At 49.1% G+C, this 22,661-nt stretch overlaps 2 long non-coding RNA genes across 3 annotated transcripts; both read left to right on the plus strand.

Annotated features, from left to right (window-relative positions):
• The first annotated feature begins 5,407 nt into the window (after window positions 1–5,407).
• LOC128827446 (uncharacterized) lies at window positions 5,408–10,960 on the plus strand. 2 transcript variants are annotated; one of them, XR_008442957.1, is made up of 4 exons: window positions 5,408–5,710; window positions 7,218–7,404; window positions 9,759–9,887; window positions 10,302–10,960. It is a non-coding gene; the product is annotated as an uncharacterized LOC128827446 (long non-coding RNA). The 2 variants fall into 2 exon arrangements; XR_008442956.1 differs by having other exon boundaries at window positions 9,759–10,960.
• A 4,280-nt stretch (window positions 10,961–15,240) lies between these two features.
• Window positions 15,241–20,140, plus strand: LOC128827451 (uncharacterized). Its single transcript, XR_008442959.1, has 3 exons — window positions 15,241–15,362; window positions 18,377–18,406; window positions 20,107–20,140. It is a non-coding gene; the product is annotated as an uncharacterized LOC128827451 (long non-coding RNA).
• Window positions 20,141–22,661: the final 2,521 nt, after the last annotated feature.

Here is a 22,661-nt window from a genome sequence, read left to right on the forward strand (position 1 = left end):
TTACTGGTCTATAATTGCCGGGATCACCTCTAGAGCCCTTTTTAAATATTGGCATTACATTAGCTGTCTTCCAGCCAGTGGGTACAGAAGCTGATTTAAAGGACAGCTTACAAGCCATAGTTAATAGTTCCGCAATAAAATTTCACATTTGAGTTCTTTCAGAACTCTTGGGTGAATGCCATCTGGTCCCGGTGACTTGTTACTGTTAAGTTTATCAATTAATTCCAAAACCTCCTCTAGTGACACTTCAATCTGTGACAATTCCTCGGATTTGTCACCTACAAAGGATGGCTCAGGTTTGGGAATCTCCCTCACATCCTCAGCCATGAAGACTGAAGCAAAGAATCCAATTTAGTTTCTCCGCAATGACATTATCGTCTTTAAGCGCTCCTTTTGTATCTCGATCCTCCAGGGGACTCACTGTTTGTTTAGCAGGCTTCCTGCTTCTGATGTACTTAAAAAACATTTTGTTATTACCTTTGGAGTTTTTAGCTAGCAGTTCTTCAAACTCCTGTTTGACATTTCTTATTACATTTTAGACTTAATTTGGCAGTGTTTATGCTCCTTTCTATTTACCTCACTAGGATTTGACTTCCACTTTTTAAAAGATGCCTTTTTGTCTCTATACATATTGGGTTCCGGGAAGTGGGCGGGCAAAGCAGCGTAAGGGGAGGACCCTGAAATCAACCTGTTTCGCATCCTGTCACAAAACCCCTTGCTGTCTCACTAGGGCCCCTTGCTGACAAGCATGCATTCTTGCTCAGCCCCTCCTCTCCTGTGAATCTGCTGGGAAGGGATCTTTTGTGTAAATTAGGTTGTACTATCTATTGCACACCAGATGGCGTATTCTTACAGGTTCCTGATGAGAATACCAATCTAGTGTTGGCTACACTCCACATAGAGGAGCCAGCTAAATTACCAACAACTCGAAGCCCTGACCTTGTGCATTTGTTATCACAAGTTCCTCCTCATCTCTGGTCTCAGCATGCTAATGAAGTGGGACAGATTCGGACCGCTGAACCAGTTAAGATTTTTATTGATCCTTCTAAAGCTTTGCCAAGAGTTCCCCAGTATCCTCTGCGTCCTGAGGCAGAGGAAGGTATAGCCCCAGTAATGGAGTCTTGGGGGGAATATCAGCCCCTCATCTTGGCCGGCTCTTGCCTCGGGTAGAACCGACCATCTCCTCCCCCCATCGACATGGCTCCTCTCCAGCCCTCAGCAGTCTTTGGGGATGATAATCTCGCCCAGTGTCTCTCATCCATTTCCGTCCCAGGGTCCCCCTGCCATCCAGCTGGGACCTGCAGGCTGGGTGACTAACGACCCCAGTGTCCTGGCAGGCTCTTGTCTGCAGGGAATGGTGCTGCCTGGGGAATGGGCTGAACTCTGTGGCCGGGGAACAACACCCACCGCTCAGAGCACAGACTGGCAGAGCCCCAGCCTGGGCTGAGATCCATGGGCTGGGCCCAGTGGAGCTGTTGCTGCAGCCTGGGCGCAGATGGAGGCCTCAGTTCATGCTCCGCTCACGCTTTCGAGGTTCTCTCAGCAGCCCTGATGGGGAGGCAGAGGAGTTACGATCCCCTGGTGGGGCCCCAGGTTGGGACCCTGTGAGCCAGCCCAGCGGGGTCTGACCTCCCTAGGCTGACACCCAACGATATTACTGCAGAAAGGTCGCGGGGCCACATTACCCAGCCCCTGGCTCAGGCCCAGCTCAGGCCCAGCTCCCATTCAGCTCTCTCTGGGGCTCTCACGGCTCCCCCAGGCAGCAAGCAATGGGTCACCACATATCCCCACTGCCCTTCCCTGCCATGCAGCGGGCAGCCAGCAGGCGCAAGGGCAGGGAAAGCCCTACTCAGAGCACGTCTAGCTCGGGGGCTGCAGAGGAGGCAGCAGGAGGGGTCGGTAGGTGGCGCCAAGTTCCTCAGTGTGCGTCTGGGACAATGACCCGGGAGACACCACGAGTCCATGGGGCAGAGTAACCCCCAGGGCCTGGACTGTACAGGAGCCCCCTGTCCCTGGGCATCTGCTGAGGGTGCAGAAGGGGCAAGCAGGATCCCATTTGCTCAGGATATGTCCGTGGGAGGCTGTGAAATCCTCAGTGTGAATGGGGCAGAACGTACATCACTCACAGGCTGCGTGCGGATCTGGGTTCCCTTCATGGCCGGATCACCTGCTGAGTCACCTGCAGACTTCCCTGGAACTGAGCGAGAGGGAGGGAAAGAACAGAACTGTGTAATGAACTGAGACCTCCATCTGTGGCCAGCCTGCAGCAATAACTCCACAAGCCCTGGCCCACGGATCTCAGCCCAGGCTGGGGGCTCTGCCAGTCTGTGCTCTGAGAGGTGGGTGTTGTTCCCTGGCCATAGAGTTCAGCCCGTTCCCCAGGCAGCACCATTCCCTGCAGACAAGCGCCTGCCAGGACACTGGGGTCGTTAGCCACCCAGCCTGCAGGTCCCAGCTGGATGGAAGGGGGATGCTGGGACGGAAAGGGCTGAGAGACACTGGGCAAGATTATCATCCCCAAAGACTGCCGAGGCCTGGAGAGGAGCCGTGACAATGGCAGGAGGAGAGGGTCGGCTCTACCCAACAAGAACCTGCACAGCAGCAGAGCAGAAGGGGCATCTCTCACCCCGGGAGCTGCAGCAGCCCAGAAACATCACCTATGGGAGCAGTGAGACCGTCTCCATTCCAAACACAATGTTCTGCATTCCCCAGAAGGGAGCGGTTTGATAGCTGCCTGGACACGGATGGGTTAGAGTGTCTGGGTGCAGTTCCTTAGATCTCTCATGGGGGATTAGGGGAAGATCCCTTAGCACTTTACACAGCTGGGTTCTGTCCCACCCTCTCGCTCAGTTCCAGGGAACTTGGCAGATGATTCAGCAGGTGACCCGGACATGAGGGGAACTCAGATCTGCACGCAGCCTGTGGATGACGCATTTTCTGCCCCCTTATCACCAAGGACTGGAGCCAGCTCCTGCTGCAGGCCTCACGCCTGCTCCATCAGCTCAGGCCATTCAGCCTCCTGCTGCTCCATTCCCCCGAGACCCCAGCTGCAGGCCCTGCCCAGACCCCCAGCGAGGCGTGTTACAGGGCCCAGCACCCCCGTCCTGCTGCCTGTGTGAACACCCTGAGAGAGGCTGTCTGGGGGAGTGAGAGCTGCTATCACCTGAGGTAGCAACTCCGAGAGCTCAGGGGCCACAACAGACAGAGGCAGGGTGAGGAGGTGCTGTATGTGGGAGGAGAGATACGGAGGGGTGTTTGTACAGCACCTAGCACAACGGGGCCTGATCTCAGCTGGGGCAGGGACTGCCTCTCACTGTGTGACAGGGTAGGGCCCGGTTGGGAGGTATATTTCTCAGAGGGCTGGTGAATGGGATGATTTTTTTTGCAGTACAAGGGTGATTGGGGTGGGGTGGCCGGGGGGTCAGTGTCTCAGTGAGGGGTGATTGAGGTGGCAGGCGGTTTTGGGGGGGGTTCTCTGAGTAAAGTGTTATTGGGGTGAGGTGCAGCTGGGGGTGTCTGTTTCTCGGTGAGAGGTGATTAGGGAATCTTTGTCTCAGTGAGAGGTGACTGGGTTGGGGTTGCTGAATGATCTGTGTCTCAGTGAGGTGTGATTGTGTAGTAGGAGGAGTTCATATTTGTATTTTGTATAATTCCGTATTTGAGCTAATTTCAAGGCAGTAACAGACCTTTGAGGGTCACCACTTTGTTGCAGGTTTAGCATTTTAAAGTAAGTAAAAGAATGCCATGATTGTTTTTTCTTTTGCATTGCAACTTGATGTTCCTGTTCAAAATGTTCTGTGTAAATTAATTCTGCTTTGTGTGTGAATAAGGAACGTGTGTTAAAAAATAACTGTCAAGGCCGTCGCTGAACCAGATGTAAAAGGAAGGAACCGGAGACAAACGCAAGGGCGCCAGGAGGCTGCAACACGCCCCTACTAAAATATCAGAAAAGGCAAATTAAGAACTCTAAAAATAAAACCGGTACCTATCAATGAAAACAAAATAACTGTAATCAAAACAAGCATAAAACAACTCCCTAAAAAAGTAATAAAAAAACAAAATAAAGAATAATTAAAAAACCCAAAAAACAAGCACTCATCAAAACAACCATTGATTACAGCATAACGGTGCAAAACTCATTAATCCCAATAAAAGAATTCACCATATAAACACGGGGCCTTGCCAGGAACCTTTGGGTTCGTCCTGCCAAGACTTCGCCGGAGCATCGTGTCGCGACCAACAGAACCCGGTTCCTCCCTACCCGTGATCAACCTAGCTGGCCACTAGGTTGATCCAGACTCTGACCTGGTAACTACGGTTTTGACTTGTGTGTGTGTGTGTGATTGAATGCATATGCTAATTGTTGTATCTTCACTAAATGCAGCGTATTGTCTTTTCCCCTGAAAAAGATCCTGTCTGCTTCTTATAAGCATAACATTTTTGGTGGAGAAGTGGTATAATAAAGCTTCATAATATCTTTAATACTAAACTTTAATAAAAACTGAGGTACACCACCTCAAACATTTAATAACTAAACAATGGAATAATTTCCCCTAAACCATTAAAAAGTAGAAGCCAGTAAAAGCTGGCCTGCCTATAAACCAAAAACACAGGAAAGCATGGGGGTAATTCCTCTGTTTTCCTGCAATCAACAAAGGAATTTGTGTGTATATTGGAAAAAAAAAAGGGGGGGGGGCGATTTTAAGCAATAATCTGCCACCCCCAGTTTATACCTCCCCTGCACAGCAGCCGAGAGGGAAGGGGCATCTCCCACCCCGCGAGCTGCAGCAGCCCGGAAACGTCGCGTATGGGATCAGTGAGACCATCTCCTTTCCAAGCGCAATGTCCCGCATTCCCCAGAAGGGAGTGGTTTGATAACTGTCTGGACATGGATGAGTTAGAGTGTCCGGGTGCAGTTCCTCAGAGCTCTCAGGGGAGTAGGAGCGAAATCCCTTGGCATGTTACACAGCTCGGTTCTGCCCCTCCCTCTCGCTCGGTTCCAGGGAATTCTGCAGATGACTCAGCAGGTGACCAGGCCATGATGGGAACCCAGATATGCACGCAGCCTGTGGGTGACGCACGTTTTGCCCCCTTCACACAGAGGATTTCACGGCCTCCCACGGACACGTCCTGAGCAAATGGGGCCCTACTCGCCCCTTCTGCACTCTCAGCAGATGCCCAGTGGTAGGGGGCTCCAGTACAGTCCAGGACCTGGGGGCTACTCTGCCCCATGGACTCGCGGTGTCTCCCGGGTCATTGTCCAGATGCACACTGAGGCACTTGGTGCCACCTGCCTCCTCTGTAGCCCCCGAGCTAGATGTGCTCTGAGCAGGGCTGTCCCTGCCCCGCCCCTGCTGGCTGCCCGCTGAATGGCAGGGAAGAGCAGTGGGGAGTTGTGGTGACCCGTTGCTTGCTGCCTTGGGGGGCTGTGGGATTTCCAGGGAGAGTTGGATGGGAGCTGGGCCTGAGCCAGGGGATGGGTAATGTGGCCCCGCGACCTTTCTGCAGTAATATTGTTGGGTGTCAACCTAGGAAGGACGGACCCCGCTGGGCTGACTCACAGGGTCCCAACCTGGGGTCCCACGAGGGGATTGTAACCCCCCGGCCTCCCCTTCAGGGCTGCTGAGAGAACCTTGAAAGCGTGAGTGGAGCATGAACTGAGGCCTCCATCTGCAGCCAGCCAGCCTGCAGCAATAGCTCCATTAGAGGGGTAGGTGAATGGGATGATCGGTTTTTCAGTAAAAGGGTGCTTGGGGTATGGGTGCTTGGGGGGTGGTCTGTGTCCCAGTGAGGGGTGATTGGGGTGTTCAGTGGCTAATAAGATCTGTGTATTATTGAGGCGGTAAGTGAGATCGGTGGGGGCTGAGGTTTCTGCCTGTCCTTTAACAACCCGTTCCTCCCACCCCAGACAGTGACACAAACCCCTCAGTCTCCTGCTCTGCCCCACAGCCAGCTGTTTAACCCTTTGGCACCCTCTGGGTAGCAGCCCTAGACCTGTCAGTCCCTGCCAGGCATCTCATCCAGAAAAACATTGTAGAGAATTCCTGCTTCCCCCCAGACACAAACCCTCGGTCCTCTTGTCACTAACGGTGCACAAAGTGGGAGCAGACAGAGCCCCAGACTCAGATATCCAGGTTCCCCTCCCCAGGCTGCCCAGATAGGGCAGATGGGGTCCGTGAGAGTGAGGGGCCCCTCCGTGGGCTGAGGGCAGACGCCCGCTCTCTGCTCAGCGCCAGAAGCTCTGTGATCGGCGAGGTCAGTGCGGTCTCCCTGCCCTGCCCAGGTGCGAGGTCAGATGGATGGGGGCGAAGGGCAGCAGAGGCTTGAGCTTCCCATAGCCAGCGTGCTGCAGCCTTCAGCTCCCTCAGCCCAAGAGAGGCCGGCACAGACCGGGCTGCAGGGACCAGGTGATTGGAATCCAGGACGAGTTTCTGGAGACTGGGTCTAGCCATTGCTCAATGGTGGGTGCCGGGCCAGATGCTCACGGTGCCTCTTGCTCTTGCCCTAACGCTCTTCCTCAGCACTGCCGATGCCGGGCGCCAGCCCAGCCCCTGCCAGCACTGCAGGGTCCAAACATATCCCTGGCACTGCCAGTGCCTGACTCTCCCGGTGTCTAACCCCAGCTGTGATCAGGAGCAGGCCCGGCTGCCAGAGCTGTGTGGGGAACGGTGATTGCACTGCCGGGAGGAGTCGCTACCTCTAAACCCGGCTTGGTTCCCATTTGGGGCAGAAGCTGAAATTGCTGAAATTTGCCATGAGAGGGAAGGTCGTGGGGTCTGTCTCTCTGGGGTTGCCCACCTGGCACGCTGCCCTGGAGGTCAGAGCCTGAAGGCGCAGGGTGATGTAGAGCTGCAAGCCTAGGAACATCACAGCCAGTGCTGCAGGGGGATTCCGGGCATGGCGAGGGTTATGGGGCCCTGGCAGGCTGGGGTGAGACTTCCCCAATTAATACCTCCCCCATTGAACAGCAGCCGAGCGGGAAGGGGCATCTCGCACCCCAGGAGCTGCAGCAGCCCAGAAACATCACCTATGGGAGCAGTGAGACTGTCTCCTTTCCAAGAGCAATGTCCTGCATTCCCCAGAAGGGAGCGGTTTGATACCTGCCTGGACACAGATGAGTTAGTGTCCGGGTGCAGTTCCTCAGAGCTCTCAGGTGGGTAGGAGCGAAATCCCTTGACACGTTTCACAGCTCGGTTCTGTCCTTCCCTCTCGCTCAGTTTCAGGGAACTCTGCAGGTGACTCAGCAGGTGACCCGGCCAGGAAGGGAAACCAGATCCGGATGCAGCCTGTGGATGACGCACATTCTGCCCTCTTCACACCGAGGATTTCATGGCCTTCCATGGACACGTCCTGAGTGAATGGGACCCTGCTTGCCCCTTCTGGACCCTCAGCAGATGCCCAGGGGTAAGGGGCTCTGGTACAGTCCAGTCTCCTGGGTCATTGTACCAGATCCACACTGAGGCACTTGGCACCGCCTGCCCACCGCTCCTGCTGCCTCCTCTGCAGCCCCCGAGCTAGACATGCTCTGAGCAGGGCTGTCCCTGCCCCTGCCCCGGCCCCTGCCCCTGCCCCTGCTGGCTGCCTGCTGCATGGCAGGGAAGGGCAGTGGGGAGTTGTGGTGACCCGTTGCTCGTTGCCCGGGGCGGGGGCCTGTGGGAGCCCCAGGGAGAGCTGGATGGGAGCTGGGCCTGAGCCAGGGGATGGGTAATGTGGCACGTGGCCCCGTGACCTTTCTACAGTATTAATTCCTTTGTCTTGACTGCCATTTTATGATGGACAGATTCCGTTTACACAGTCCGGCTTGCCCACTGTCCACTGTATATTTTAATCCCTTTGTGTACCATGATGGGGGCTCAGACACAGATTCTCCTGCCCTTCTGGAGAAGGCTCTCAATTCAGGCATGTGTTTGAGGTTTTGGTGAAGAAAGGGTTCACAGCAACCATGCCTGCCCTCGGCCCCACCCTCTGAAATTTTGTTGGATTGGACCCCACTCCCTTGTGAAGCTTCCCAAATGCAAAGTGTTATCTTTTACAAGCGTAGCAGGAACAACATTTTTAATGGAGTGCTTTGGATCAGTAAGATCCCCTCCGTTACCCCACTCTCTGTTCCCAAAATGGCAGCTGGGAGAACTCTCCCCTCCAGGAGATCTGATCCCTTAAAACCTGACCCACAGGTGAGGGGTCTGGCATTTAAATGCAGATCCTTCACTGTCCTCCTGAGGAAAAGCCTCCATACAAAAGGTGGGCAGACCCTCCTGTCCCCCCTCACCTTCCTTCTGGACTTTCCTCTCTGGGCTCCCCTCTGATGCAGACACCCCTGTGTCCCCGAAAAGGGAAGGTGACCCTGATCCAGCTGTGGTTTCACAGCTACCAGCTATGACAGACCCTTCACTGGCTAGCACAATCCCCCCCTTTCCCTCAGGTTGGGCTTGCTTCCAGGTACAGTGCCCTTGGTGACCACTGTGGTGGGAAGAGACCCCAACTTACATCTCTGGGATACATGTCTCTGTGCACCCCATGGCACGACCTGTCCCATGCTGACCTGCAACTTCCTGGCGGTCAGCAGCTGGGACGGCCTCCATGTTACAAGGAGGAACATTCCCCTCCTCCAAGGAGACGATCACAGGACAGGAGCTGGCTCTATCCAGCCCTTCCTGCAGGGACCTGCCTTGAGCCCCAGGGCTGTAGGAACTGGTTACCACCATCATTGCTGCTACCGAGGAATTAAAGAAACACTCTCCTATTCCCCCAGCAGCACTTGTGACTTTACCCTCCCCTCTGGGATTTTCAGGACAAGATTCCTTCTTCCTGATAACAAACCCTGGGGCAGATTCTGCCACATCAAAAAAATTATTCCCCAGTAGAAGCGGTGCTAAAATGTGTGCCACCGCTGCAACAGTCAGTTCAGCCTGCTAATCACCAGTGTCCATGTGTTCCTTAGCTAAAGGTGCAAGGACTTTGTAACCTCCCAGCTGATCTAATTCTGCCATTTTTCCTGGTAACAACTCCTTCTCCTGGATCAGGTCCCTCCTGAGCACAGAAATTTCTGCACTAGTGTCTCTCCATCCTTGGAGCACTTTGCCATGACACTTAACAGCATGCATATGCTCCCTGCTTGGCTGTGTAGAAGCAACCTTTATAAATCCTGTGTGGAAAGAGGCAGTAGCCCGGGATACCCCTGTGCTCTGAGAAGCAGCAGATTCATGTGTTACTTGCTGCCTGTTCCCACCTAGCCTTGGACATTTAGTTCTCAGCGGCTCAGTGGACTTACAATGAGAGCACCTCTTGGGCTCCTCTGCTTGTACAGGAGACTTGGGACAAGTGGTTTCCCTCTGCCAGTGGTTTGTTTAATTGCAGCTTGTGACTGCTCGTAAGAGTGTGCAAACTCAGCTAATTCCCCCACTGCGCCCACCTTTTTCTCCCACAAATACTGTTTTACATCACCACTGCACATATTCAGGAACCGTTCCTGAGTAACCAAATCACATATTACTTCAAAGCTTGTAATGCCTTTTCCCCTCACCCACTTGTCTAACAAATCTCTCATTTCATTTCAATAGGCCACATTACTTAATCCAGATCCCCTCTTAAGACTCCTGAATTTAACCCTGTAGGTTGCAGGTGTAATCTGAAACTGTTTCAAAACCAGTTCCTTAAATTTACCATAGTTTGAAGAATCAGCAATAGGCATCTTATTGAATATGTCCAGAGCTCTCCCAGTCAAGTTTGCAACTCAGGTAGTCATTTTTGATCTTCAGGAATCGCATGGAGAGTGCACAGTCTCTCAAAGGTGATGAAATATTCAGCAATATCACTGGATTCATCATCCTGCGGCCAGAATTGTTCCCATTTGTGGATTTTGGGGGAAGCACAGCCAGCTGCTGAAGGTTTCTGTCTCTTCCACTCCATTACAGCCAGTTCATGCTTCTGGGTCTCAATTTGGGCCTCTATTTCTCTGTCTTTTAACTCCAGGGCTAGCTGCCTCTCTCTTTCCTTCTCCTCCTGAGCATATTGCATCTCTCTTTCCTTCTCCTCCTGGGCAGCTTCTGTGCCTCAATTTCTTTGTCTTTTAAGTCCATTGTTCTTTTGTGAGCAGCTTCCTCCCTGGCTGCCTCTGCTTCTTTTTAGCCTCATTTGAAACTCACGGGCCTTTGCCTTCTGTTCCGCTTCCACTCTGGCCAGCTCTAGTTTTCTAGCTGCCTCACTGGTAGTCATTTTCCTGATTTTTTGTGTTAATTTCACTTACCAGAAATAAACAAACAGAAAATAATAAACCAGTAACCACTTTCTTTGTTCTCCAGCCACCACACTCAAAACTCACTTAATATCACTACCAGTATCTCAAAGCAATCAGCTGTGCATAGATCCTGCCGACTACGCCACTGTGATGGGTTCGGTCACAGAGACCCCCTTGGGACTGTCTCCTGATGTGCTGAGACTACCTCTGAGCCCGTTTTCTCTGCCAGTTTGGGCCTCCAGAACCCTGCCTTCTTGAGCCAGACACGCTACCCTGCTGCAACACAGACCCAGGATCTGAATCACGCCCCCAAAGCTGCAGACTTAACTGAAAACAGATTAAGAAGCGCTCCTGTCTCCAGCACCCAGACATCCAGCTACCAATGGGATCCAAACCCCAAATAAATCTGTTTTACTCTGTATAAAGTTTATACAAGATAAACTCATAAATTGTCTACCCTCTGTAACACTGATAGAGACATATGCACCGCTGTTTGCTCCCCCAAGTATTAATCACTTACTCTGGGTTAATTAATAAACAAAGTTTCAGAGTAACAGCCGTGTTAGTCTGTATCCGCAAAAAGAAGAACAGGAGTACTTGTGGCACCTTAGAGACTAACAAATGTATTAGAGCATAAGCTTTCGTGGACTACAGCCCACTTCTTCGGATGCATATAGAATGGAACATATAATGAGGAGATATATATACACACATACAGAGAGCATAAACAGGTGGGAGTTGTCTTACTAACTCTGAGAGGCCAATTAATTAAGAGAAAAAAAAAAAAAAACTTTTGAAGTGATAATCAAGCTAGCCGAGTACAGACAGTGTGATAAGAAGTGTGAGAGTACTTACAAGGGGAGATAGTCAACGTTTGTAATGGCTCAGCCATTCCCAGTCCTTATTCAAACCGGAGTTGATTGTGTCTAGTTTGCATATCAATTCTAGCTCTGCAGTCTCTCTTTGGAGTCTGTTTTTGAAGTTTTTCTGTTGTAATATAGCCACCCGCAGGTCTGTCACTGAATGACCAGACAGGTTAAAGTGTTCTCCCACTGGTTTTTGAGTATTTTGATTCCTGATGTCAGATTTGTGTCCATTAATTCTTTTGCGTAGAGACTGTCCGGTTTGGCCAATGTACATGGCAGAGGGGCATTGCTGGCACATGATGGCATAGATCACATTGGTAGATGTGCAGGTGAACGAGCCCCTGATGGTATGGCTGATGTGATTAGGTCCTATGATGATGTCACTTGAATAGATATGTGGACAGAGTTGGCATCGGGGTTTGTTACAAGGATAGGTTCCTGGGTTAGTGGTTTTGTTCAGTGATGTGTGGTTGCTGGTGAGTATTTGCTTTAGGTTGGGGGGTTGTCTGTAAGCGAGGACAGGTCTGTCTCCCAAGATCTGTGAGAGTAAAGGATCATCTTTCAGGATAGGTTGTAGATCTCTGATGATGCGCTGGAGAGGTTTTAGTTGGGGGCTGAAGGTGACAGCTAGTGGTGTTCTGTTATTTTCTTTGTTGGGCCTGTCTTGTAGGAGGTGACTTCTGGGTACTCGTCTGGCTCTGTCAATCTGTTTTTTCACTTCAGCAGGTGGGTATTGTAGTTTTAAGAATGCTTGATAGAGATCTTGTAGGTGCTTGTCTCTATCCGAGGGATTGGAGCAAATGCGGTTATATCTTAGAGCTTGGCTGTAGACAATGGATCGTGTGGTGTGTCCTGGATGGAAGCTGGAGGCATGTAGGTAAGTGTAGCGGTCAGTAGGTTTCCGGTATAGGGTGGTATTGATGTGACCATCGCTTATTAGCACAGTAGTGTCCAGGAAATGGACCGCTTGTGTGGATTGATCTAGGCTGAGGTTGATGGTGGGATGGAAATTATTGAAATCATGGTGAAATTCCTCAAGGGCTTCTTTTCCATGGGTCCAGATGATGAAGATGTCATCAATGTAGCGCAAGTAGAGTAGGGGCGTTAGGGGACGAGAGCTAAGGAAGCGTTGTTCTAAGTCAGCCATAAAATGTTGGCATATTGTGGGGCCATGCGGGTACCCATAGCAGTGCCGCTGACTTGAAGGTATATATTGTCCCCAAATGTGAAATAGTTGTGGGTGAGGACAAAATCACAAAGTTCAGCCACCAGGTTAGCTGTGACATTATCAGGGATACTGTTCCTGATAGCTTGTAGTCCATCTTTGTGTGGAATATTGGTGTAGAGGGCTTCTACGTCCATAGTGGCCAGGATGGTGTTTTCTGGAAGATCACCGATGGATTGTAGTTTCCTCAGGAAGTCAGTGGTGTCTCGAAGATAGCTGGGAGTGCTGGTAGCGTAGGGTCTTAGGACAGAGTCTACATAACCAGACAAGCCTGATGTTAGGGTGCCAATGCCTGAGATGATGGGGCGTCCAGGATATCCAGGTTTATGGATCTTGGGTAGCAAATAGAATACCCCTGGTCGGGGTTCTAGGCATGTGTCTGTACGGATTTGTTCCTGTGCTTTGTCAGGGAGTTTTTTTAGCAGATGGTGTAGTTTCTTTAGGTAATCCTCAGTGGGATCAGAGAAAGATGATCCTTTACTCTCACAGATCTTGGGAGACAGACCTGTCCTGAAAGATGATCCTTTACTCTCACAGATCTTGGGAGACAGACCTGTCCTCGCTTACAGACAACCCCCCAACCTAAAGCAAATACTCACCAGCAACCACACATCACTGAACAAAACCACTAACCCAGGAACCTATCCTTGTAACAAACCCCGATGCCAACTCTGTCCACATATCTATTCAAGTGACATCATCATAGGACCTAATCACATCAGCCATACCATCAGGGGCTCGTTCACCTGCACATCTACCAATGTGATCTATGCCATCATGTGCCAGCAATGCCCCTCTGCCATGTACATTGGCCAAACCGGACAGTCTCTACGCAAAAGAATTAATGGACACAAATCTGACATCAGGAATCAAAATACTCAAAAACCAGTGGGAGAACACTTTAACCTGTCTGGTCATTCAGTGACAGACCTGCGGGTGGCTATATTACAACAGAAAAACTTCAAAAACAGACTCCAAAGAGAGACTGCAGAGCTAGAATTGATATGCAAACTAGACACAATCAACTCCGGTTTGAATAAGGACTGGGAATGGCTGAGCCATTACAAACGTTGACTATCTCCCCTTGTAAGTACTCTCACACTTCTTATCACACTGTCTGTACTCGGCTAGCTTGATTATCACTTCAAAAGTTTTTTTTTTTTTTCTCTTAATTAATTGGCCTCTCAGAGTTAGTAAGACAACTCCCACCTGTTTATGCTCTCTGTATGTGTGTATATATATCTCCTCATTATATGTTCCATTCTATATGCATCCGAAGAAGTGGGCTGTAGTCCACGAAAGCTTATGCTCTAATAAATTTGTTAGTCTCTAAGGTGCCACAAGTACTCCTGTTCTTCTTTTTAATAAACAAAGGTGATTTCATTAAGTATAAAAAGTAGGATTTAAGTGGTTTCAAGTAATAACAGACAGAACAAAGTAAGTTACCAAGCAAAATAAAAAAAAATATGCAAGGCTAACTTAATACACTAAGGATCTAGTTACAAATACTAACTTCTCACCCTAGATGTTATCTCAGGTACAATCCTTTTGAGGCTAACATTGTAGTTTATGGCCTGGGTCCAGCAATCACTTACACCCCCGTAGTTACAGTCCTTTTTTTCCAGTTTCTTTCAGGCATCTCTTTGGGGTGGAGAGACCATCTCTTGAGCCAGCTGAAGACAAAAATGGAGAGGCTTCCAGGGCCTTTTATATTCTCTTTCTTGTGGACAGAAACCCCTTTGTTCTTTTGTGCAAAATCACAACAACAAGATGGAGTTTGTAGCTACCTGGGCAAGTCACATGTCCATGAATGATTCAGCTTTTTGCAGGCTGATGCCATTATTTACATATTAGGTTGAACGTTGCCAGGAAAGCTCAGATGTGGATTGATGTCTCTCCAAGTTCATTGTTATTTAAGTACACCCAATACTTGAATTGTCCCTTCACAATATGTTGGCCAAACCTCCCTTACAGCAAACACTTCAAATACAAGCATAGAGCCAACACTCCTAACTTCAGATATAAAAAGGATACATGCCTACAAATAGGATGAATATATTCAGTAGATCATAACCTTTGCAAAGATACGTTACATGGCATATCTAGCCCAAAGTATACTTCAGTTATGTTATATTTACACTCATAAGCATATTTCCATAAACATATAGATGGCAACGTCACAGTCTCATAAAACCACTTATTCCAGGAGTGAGAAGGAACAATTAGGCCATGTCTACACTTATGTGTGGTGAAGACACTCTATGCCGACGGGAGAGAGCTCTCCTGCCAGCATAAAAAACCACTCCCGCGAGCAGCATAAGCTATGTCAGGAGGAAAAACTCTCCCACTGATGTAGCGCCGTGCACACTAGCGCTTATGTCAATGTAACTTATGTCACTCAGGGGTGGAATATTCACACCCTTGAGCGACATACGTTTTGCTGACATAGGCAGTAGTGTAGACATAGCTTACATAATAATTCCGTATAGTAATAAGCAACACCATTAGGGGAGTTGTACCACTTCAATTATATCAACACAAAGTGCCCGGGCGACTTAGGAACCTACTTCCCATTTTCAACTGTGTGCTCCAGACCAACGAATCCTGGGGTTGTGACTTGTTTCCTACGGTCTGACCTAGCTCAGCCTCTCTAGAGTCTCAAAAACCTGGGACTGCTGCAGAATGAAAAAGTGAGTATGAAAGTCTGGGCTACAGCAGGGTGTGGTGGAGCAATGATTAAGAGGGAAGGAGGATGTGATGGGGTGAAGGGGGAATGGGAGGGACTAGGGGAGGAGAAGGAAGAAATTGTCTCTCACTGCAATCACGTTATTGGGCTTGGAACAGTCAGGTGTGCAGTGCCCAGCCCAGCATACAGTATAAATACAGTGCTCAGCCTTGCCATCTCTCACTGAGCGTGCCAGACCAGAAACAACTCCGCTCCAGAGAGAGTAAAGACGCAAAGATGAAGGTGTCGTACGTGGCTGCTTTCCTCATAGGGCTCCTCTCCCTGGCGAGCACCAGAGCAGCTCCATTGGTGAGATGATGTACTTATTATTTGTATTACAGTAGCACTTAGAGGGTCCATCTGAAATCAGGACCCCGTTTTGCTGGGCGCTGCCCTGACACAGGAGAGACAGTCCCTGCCCACACTCTGGTGAGGATTTACTGTGCCGTGTGTTCAACAGACACAGCGAGGGACAGACCTGGACCCAACTGGAATCAGGGCCCCTTATGCCAGGTGCTGCACAGACACACCATGAGGGCAGCACTGCAAAACTGGCCTATGTTTGGGCAGGATACCAGACTAAAGGGCCCATTCCTCCGTTTCAGACCTGGCAGGATATCAGGCTACACTGGCCCATCGGTCTCATCTAGAACAGCAGTTCTTAAGTTACTGCATGACCTGACTTCTGGTAGCCTGGTGTGGGGCTGAACAGGTTTCCAGGATTGGGTAGAATGATTTTAGGAGCACGGCCAAGCTGTTGTAAATGGTCCATAGAACTACTGGAGTCGATGAGGCTAGGTCCCCCAGATGATGTAAATTGTCTGTAGCTCCATTTGGTCAATGGATAGTCAGGAGGGGGCCTCTAGAAGTTACCGTAATACCAAGAGCGGCGCCAGGGTTTTTGGCGCCCTAAGCGGGGGTCCTTCTGCGCTCCCAGTTGTCGTCAGCAATTCTGCGGTGGGAGGGTCCTTCCACACTCCCGGTACACGGGGCACTTTGGCGGTGGGTCCCGGAGCGAGTGAAGGACCCGCCGCAGAATTGCCACCGAAGACCCAAAGCGTGGAAGGACCCCCTGCCGCCGAATTGCCACCGAGGGCAGCAAAATGCCGCCCCCCCAAATCCTGGTGCTCTAAGCGACCGCCTAGGTCACCTAAATGGAAGTGTCAGCAGTGTGTAATACACATAATAAATACCCCTCATTTTACAGGGCTCGGGTAGCTTCAATAACGACAAAGTTGGTAATAGCAGCTTTAATGACAACAGCATAAATATCATGTGATTCCCTCCTCACCTCATGCAGCTTTATACATATCAGGTCAATCAACCCTGCTCCAGCTGGTTTCTTGTCTGGTAAAGGTTACCAAGCAAGGAGCATTTCCCGCAGTTTTTCCATGTTACAAAGGCAATTTAGAAATGCCACCTGCTGCCCAGCCCTCTTATAGGGTCAGCTGTGCCCTGATTGGGGCTTCATGGGAGGATGATCTCTTCTTCTACAAGTCCACTGGACACGCATGAAGTGTTCCACAATTCCTTTGGGTACCCACTAAATATCTCACAGGAGATCCTTCCAAAGTGACACAGAATGCACTGCTCTTGGCAACAGTCATAGGAACTCACTGTAAACTGTATCTTATCAAGGATATCTAGGCTGACTCCATCGCTATCAGATTAATTTTGCCACATGTCATCTGAGAGGGAATGTAACCCTTCTGCCAGGCCAGTTGATAGCAGCAAGGGCCGGGTTCAGTACATAGGGGTCCCTTCCCAACAGCGTGACACAGAACCAGCTCGAGCCCCCACCGAGTGACCTGGGAAAATCTTACACACACCCTGGGCGCCTCGAAGAGGCAATACTTCCCCTCTCGCAAGCACAGAGCCTTGGTGTAGCAGAAAATGTTTAATAACATGAGGTAAATGACATAGCATTAAATTGGGAAAACACCACAACTAGAGTTCATAGACCAAACTATGAGCGAAGACCCACCCCAGCAGATTGGGCTGTGTCCTTTCCCGTTGGTTCTTGAAACCAGCAACCCAAGAATCACCAAAGTCCCAAAAGTTCAACAACCCCAAAGTCTCTTGGGTCCAGCAACCCAAGAATCACCAAAGTCCCAAAAGTCCAACAACCCCCCAAAGTCTCTGTCCCTGGTCAGTGCAGCCCCAGAGTTCAAGGGGGGGCGTGCAGTGTGTTAAGGGGCACCTTACGTGATCCGAGGCCGACCGGCTGCCTCTCCATGGGGTTCCACCGCAGCCTTCACCATGAGCCGCTCCACTCCACCAGCTGTCCCGTGAGCCGATCCTGCCGTCCCACAAACTGCTCTGCCAGCTGCTCTGCTCTGCTCACCAATCTGTGCGCCGCTCAGTTCCACTCCACTTCAGCTGTCCCTTGGGCCACTCCCACAAGGCTCCACTCTGCTAGCTGCTCCTCCAGCCGCCCTGCTCAGCTCCGCTGTGCTCCAACCACCCCACAAGGCTCCACTCTGCTAGCTGTTCCACCAGCTGTCTCCGCAAACTACTCTGCCAGCCACTTAGCAATATAGCTTCAAGTTCCCCCACTAGTTAACACAGCCTCAGTGATCTCAGCTCTTGGTAACTTTAGCTCTTTTGTGATTTCAGCTCTTAGTAAGGGAGCCCCAGTGCTGGTGCACTAGTGGCCCCATATGAGTTCAGCAGCCTCTATCTAGACTCCTAATGGAATCAAAGTTAGCTCTGACATTCTACAGTGGCAAGAAAAGAGATACAATTGGTTTTTCAGGCTCAGAAAAGACACCCACACCACCCAGTACAAATACCCACCCCCAACCTCTCTCAATTCACTAAGTTTTGTAACCCATGCCCCTTGTCAAGCAAGTGCTACTTAGGTAATGGTGAGTCCTTCTGTCATACAACAGTTCCACTGGCCTTGATTCACAGAATCAGGGTAACAAAACTTTATTCTCCCTGCCCCAATAACAGAGAAACTGGGGATCCCACACCAGCCGAAGTAACCATTTTCAGTTGCTGTTGTTTCATGCCAGGCGAGTGGGTGTGCCTATGCAAACAAGATCAGCCCCTGGAGTTCTTTTCCATACTCGCCATATTTCACCACCAGATGTCAGGGTAGAGCTCATCCTGACTTGGCTTACAGGGAATAACAGAAGAAATCCCCAAGTTCTTCTCTCCCAGCCCAGCTCCCTTTTTACCAGACCACACTGGCTCCCATTTTCCAACCAGCAGGCATTTGAGCCCAGTTCCTTTCAGGACATCATTTTCACTTCACTGCTCCCAGAGAAAGAGAAGCAACAAATAATTAATGTTTTAGTAACTTCCTTTTTTTCCTGTAGGCTGATGGAGGATCTGGAGGGGGCGTTTCTGTGAGTATTCAGAATTTACTCTCCTTTGGAGCTTTTACATTAGCTTGGGACCTTTAAATCAGATTAAACATAGGAAGCCCATTGGCCTCCAGAGGTGGGTCAGAGGTTAGGCTAACTGAGAGATCCTGGGGAGTCCAAAGACAAGAAGCACAATCTATTTAATTTACCACAGAAATAGTTAAGAGGTGACTTGATTCTGGTATACACGTAACTGCGGGGGGAAGAGATTTCTGATGGCAGATGGCACTTTAATCAAACAAAGGAAGACGAGATCCAATCGTCTAAAGCTAAAGCTAGACAAATTGAATCAAGTGGGAAGGTGAAAACCTTTAGCAGTATTAATTAACCGTTGGAACGATTAACCCAGGATGTGGTGGAGTCTCTGGCTACATATATGCCAGAGACCTTACAGCGGCACGGCTGTTCCAATGCAGCTCTGCCACTGTAACATCTCATGTAGCCACTCTATGCTGACGGGAGAGAGCTCTCCCATCCACGTAATTAAACCACCCCCAACGAGCAGCGGGAGAAGCTCTCCCACCAACATAGCGCTGTGCACACTACTGTTTGTGCTGGCGAAACGTATGTCACTCAGGAGGTATTTTTTTCACACCACTGAGCCACATCAATTTTGCCGATGTAAATGGTAGTGTAGATACGGCCTTAATGACTGAAAGTCTTTAAATCTTGATGGGATATCTTCAGAAAAGGAGATTCTGTGCTCTGTGTCATTTAGGGGGTCAGTCTAGAAAAAAAATTTAATAATTCTAACCAGCTTGAATTCTTCTCCTGAGCAGTAGGGAAATTGCCAAACTCTAGAGATAAATCCCAGCACTGAGAAAGAAGGGCAGTGGGAACGTTGCCCATCACAGAACTGTCTGGAGTAGTCTCTACACTACAGAGTTCAGCTGGCAAAGTGGTGTCGGTCTGGGAACTGAAGATATTTGATTATTGGGGGGGAGGGCTGTGACCCTTGGCAAATTGCCCTTGTGGAGACACATTCATAACAGCAAAACCGTGCATTTGCCATAGAGATTATTTCACTGGGAGTCAGCTAGAATAAGCTACACTGAGAAAAGTGCAGTAGTACTCTGGGATCACCATACTGACACGACGCTGGTATCTATGACTCCAACTGGCAGGGGTGTGTGCATGGGGGGGGCAATAAGGGTCACAGTCCCCCTCCCCCCCAATAATCATTGGGGGCAGAAATCTTCTCTGGCCCTGGGAGGATCTTCCTGCCCCCCCTCCCTGCACCCGGCCCCAGCCCTGGCAGGAACTCGATATTCCCTGCCTCTGTGGCCCTGCGCCAGAAAAGTTTTGTGACCCCAATGATTATTGGGGGGGAGGGCTGTGACCCTGATTGCTCCCCCATGCGCACAGCCCTGCCAGTTGGAGTCCCATTTAACAGTGACCAATAAGAATAAATGAAGGAAGGCAAAGTGAAGAAAGAAAGGCACAGAGAGGGAAAGCAACTCATTTAAAGTCACCGGGAAAGTCAGCAGCAGAGCCCAGAACAGATCCCCGAGCTGTTGTCTCCCAGCCCAGCTCCCTTTTTACCAGACCACACTGGCTCCCATTTCCCAACCGGCAGACGTTTGAGTCCAGTTCCTTTCAGGACATCATTTTCATTTCACTGCTCCCGGAGAAAGAGCAGCAACGAGTATTTAATGTTTTACTAATTTGATTTTTTCCTGTAGGTTCCTAGACGATTTAGACAGAGAATGTCTGTGAGTATTCAGAATTTACTCTCCTTTGGAGCTTTTACATTAGCCTTAATTCAGATTAAACATAGGAAGCCCCTTGGCCTCCAGAGGTGGATTCAGAGGTTAGGTTAGCTGAGAGAGCCCAGGGAGTCCAAGCTCTCCCATCAACATAGCTCTGTGCACACTACTGTTTCTGCTGGCAAAACTTATGTCACTCACAGTGGTATATTTTTCACACCCCTGAGTGACATAAGTTTTGCCAGCATAAACGGTAATGTAGATATGGCCTTAGTGACCGAAAGTCTTTAAATCTCGATGGGATATATTTAGGAAAGTTATGCTTGAAATAGAACAGAAGTTATGGGCTAGACGCAGGAATCATTGGCTGAGATTCGCCCTGTGTCATTCAGGAGGTCAGTCTAGAAAAAAATTCACATTGAGCCCTGCTCCTGGTGCTCTCCAAAGACACTTGACTCTGAGAGTCTGTAACGTGATTCTGGTGCATTTAGCTGCGACCGATCAGACTAAATGAAGGAAGGCAAAGAGAAGAAAGGAAGGCACAGAGAGGGGAAGTGACTCACCTAAACTCACCAGGAAAGTCAGCAGCAGAGCCCAGAACAGATCCCCGAGCTCTTGTCTCCCAGCCCAGCTCCCTTTTTACCAGACCACACTGGCTCCCTTTCCCAACTGGCAGATGTTTTGAGTCCAGTTCCTTTCAGGAGATCATTTTCATTTCACTGCTCCCAGAGAAAGAGCAGCAACAAGGAATTAATGTTTTAGTAATAGTTTTTTTTTTCCTTTTAGGCTGATTTAAGCCATGAAGGTGATTTGTCTGTGAGTATTCAGAATTTACTCTCCTTTGGAGCTTTTACATTAGCCAGATTAAACATAGGAAGCCCATTGGCCTCCAGAGGTGGGTCAGAGGTTAGGCTAACTGAGAGAGCCTGGGGACTGCAAACACAAGCAGTGCAATCTAATTTACCACAGAGAGAGTTAAGAGTTGACTTGATCCTGGTATACACCTAACTGCAGGGGAAAGAGATTTCTGATGGGAGATGGCTCTTTAATCAAACAAAGGAAGACAAGATCCAATCATCTAAACCTGAAACTAGACAAATTGAATCAAGAAAGAAGGTGCTAGTTTTTAACAGTATTAAATTACCTTTGGAACGATTAATCTAGGAGGTGGTGGAGTCTCTGGCTATGTCTACACTAGAGACCTTACAGGGGCACAGTTGTACCAATGCAGGTGTGCCACCGTAACAGGTCATGTAGCTGCTCTATGGCGATGGAAGAGATCTGTCTTGTTGTTGTAATTATAGCACACCAAACGAGCGGCGGTAGAGATGTCAGCCGGAGAAGCTCTCCCACCAACATACCGCTGTGCACACTGCCGCTTATGTTGGCGAAATGTCTGTCACTCGGGGGGGGGGGTGGGTATTTATTTTACACTTCCGAGAGACATAAGTTTTTCTGACATAAGTGGGAGTGTAGACGTGGCCTTAATCCCTGAAAATCTTTAAATCTAGATGGGATCTTTTTAAAAATAATGCACTAAATAAAACAGAAGTTATGGGCTAGATGCAGGAGTCACTGGGTAGAGTCTGTTATGCAGGAGGTCAGTCTAGATGATTCTAATGACCCCTTCTGGCCTTAAAACCTAGGAATATTATTTCTCACCATGGGATGTCAGACTAAATAAAAGAGATCCAGTTCTCATAGATCCTAGCGATTAATTCTGATGGGAAGAATAATGGGGAGGTGGAATGTTTCTAAAACCAACGTTTCCTGCCTGCACTGGGCGGAAATTAGCTTTGTTTGGATGATAATGCAGAAAGAGCAGGATCAATTCATTCTGGTTTGATTTCTTGTCAGATGGTGGGGATATCCCTAGTGCCTGCAAATGACTATTCAGAAATTACTTCGCTGTCAGGAACACTTATATTATCGTGCTGTCTCTAAGAAGCCCCAATCTTGAGCCCGGTGTTTGGCTGGAGTAACCTGGGCAGTCAGTTATTATTATTTGTATGACAGTACCACCTGTACAGCTCTCCTAACTCATGATCCAGTGACCTAGCCACTGAACGACACTGCCCCCGAGGAGTGCTGGGTGCATAACTGCTCACTGTGTTTTTCAAAATCTCCTCCTAGCCTCCGTGAGAGTCCAGGAAAGACCGTCATCTCTCCTCAGGAGAAATAAAGTTCAATAAAAGAGCTTCTAAATTCATCTTTTTCTTCTAGTTTTAAAAAGAGCCCAGGGAATATTGTTGGTTTCTTAATTGAAAAAGAGAACCATACAGTTTTGGTTTTCAAAACACATTATGAAAGTTTCAGTACAAATATTTAGTTTTTGAAAACCAAAATCACCAACATTTTTCACCCAATTTTTTTAGTTTCATATTTTTCATCTAAATGGTTTTTTTTCTACAAAACCTTGTCTGAAAAACAACTTTTAAGTCAAAAAATTATTTGAATGAAAAAATTTCAACCAGCTCTAGTGAACCAAATACATTTTTTGGTTAATATGAAAAGTTTCGTGGAAAAATTTG

Source organism: Malaclemys terrapin, chromosome 21 (genome assembly GCF_027887155.1).
Source record: "Malaclemys terrapin pileata isolate rMalTer1 chromosome 21, rMalTer1.hap1, whole genome shotgun sequence".
Lineage (NCBI taxonomy): Eukaryota > Metazoa > Chordata > Testudines > Emydidae > Malaclemys > Malaclemys terrapin.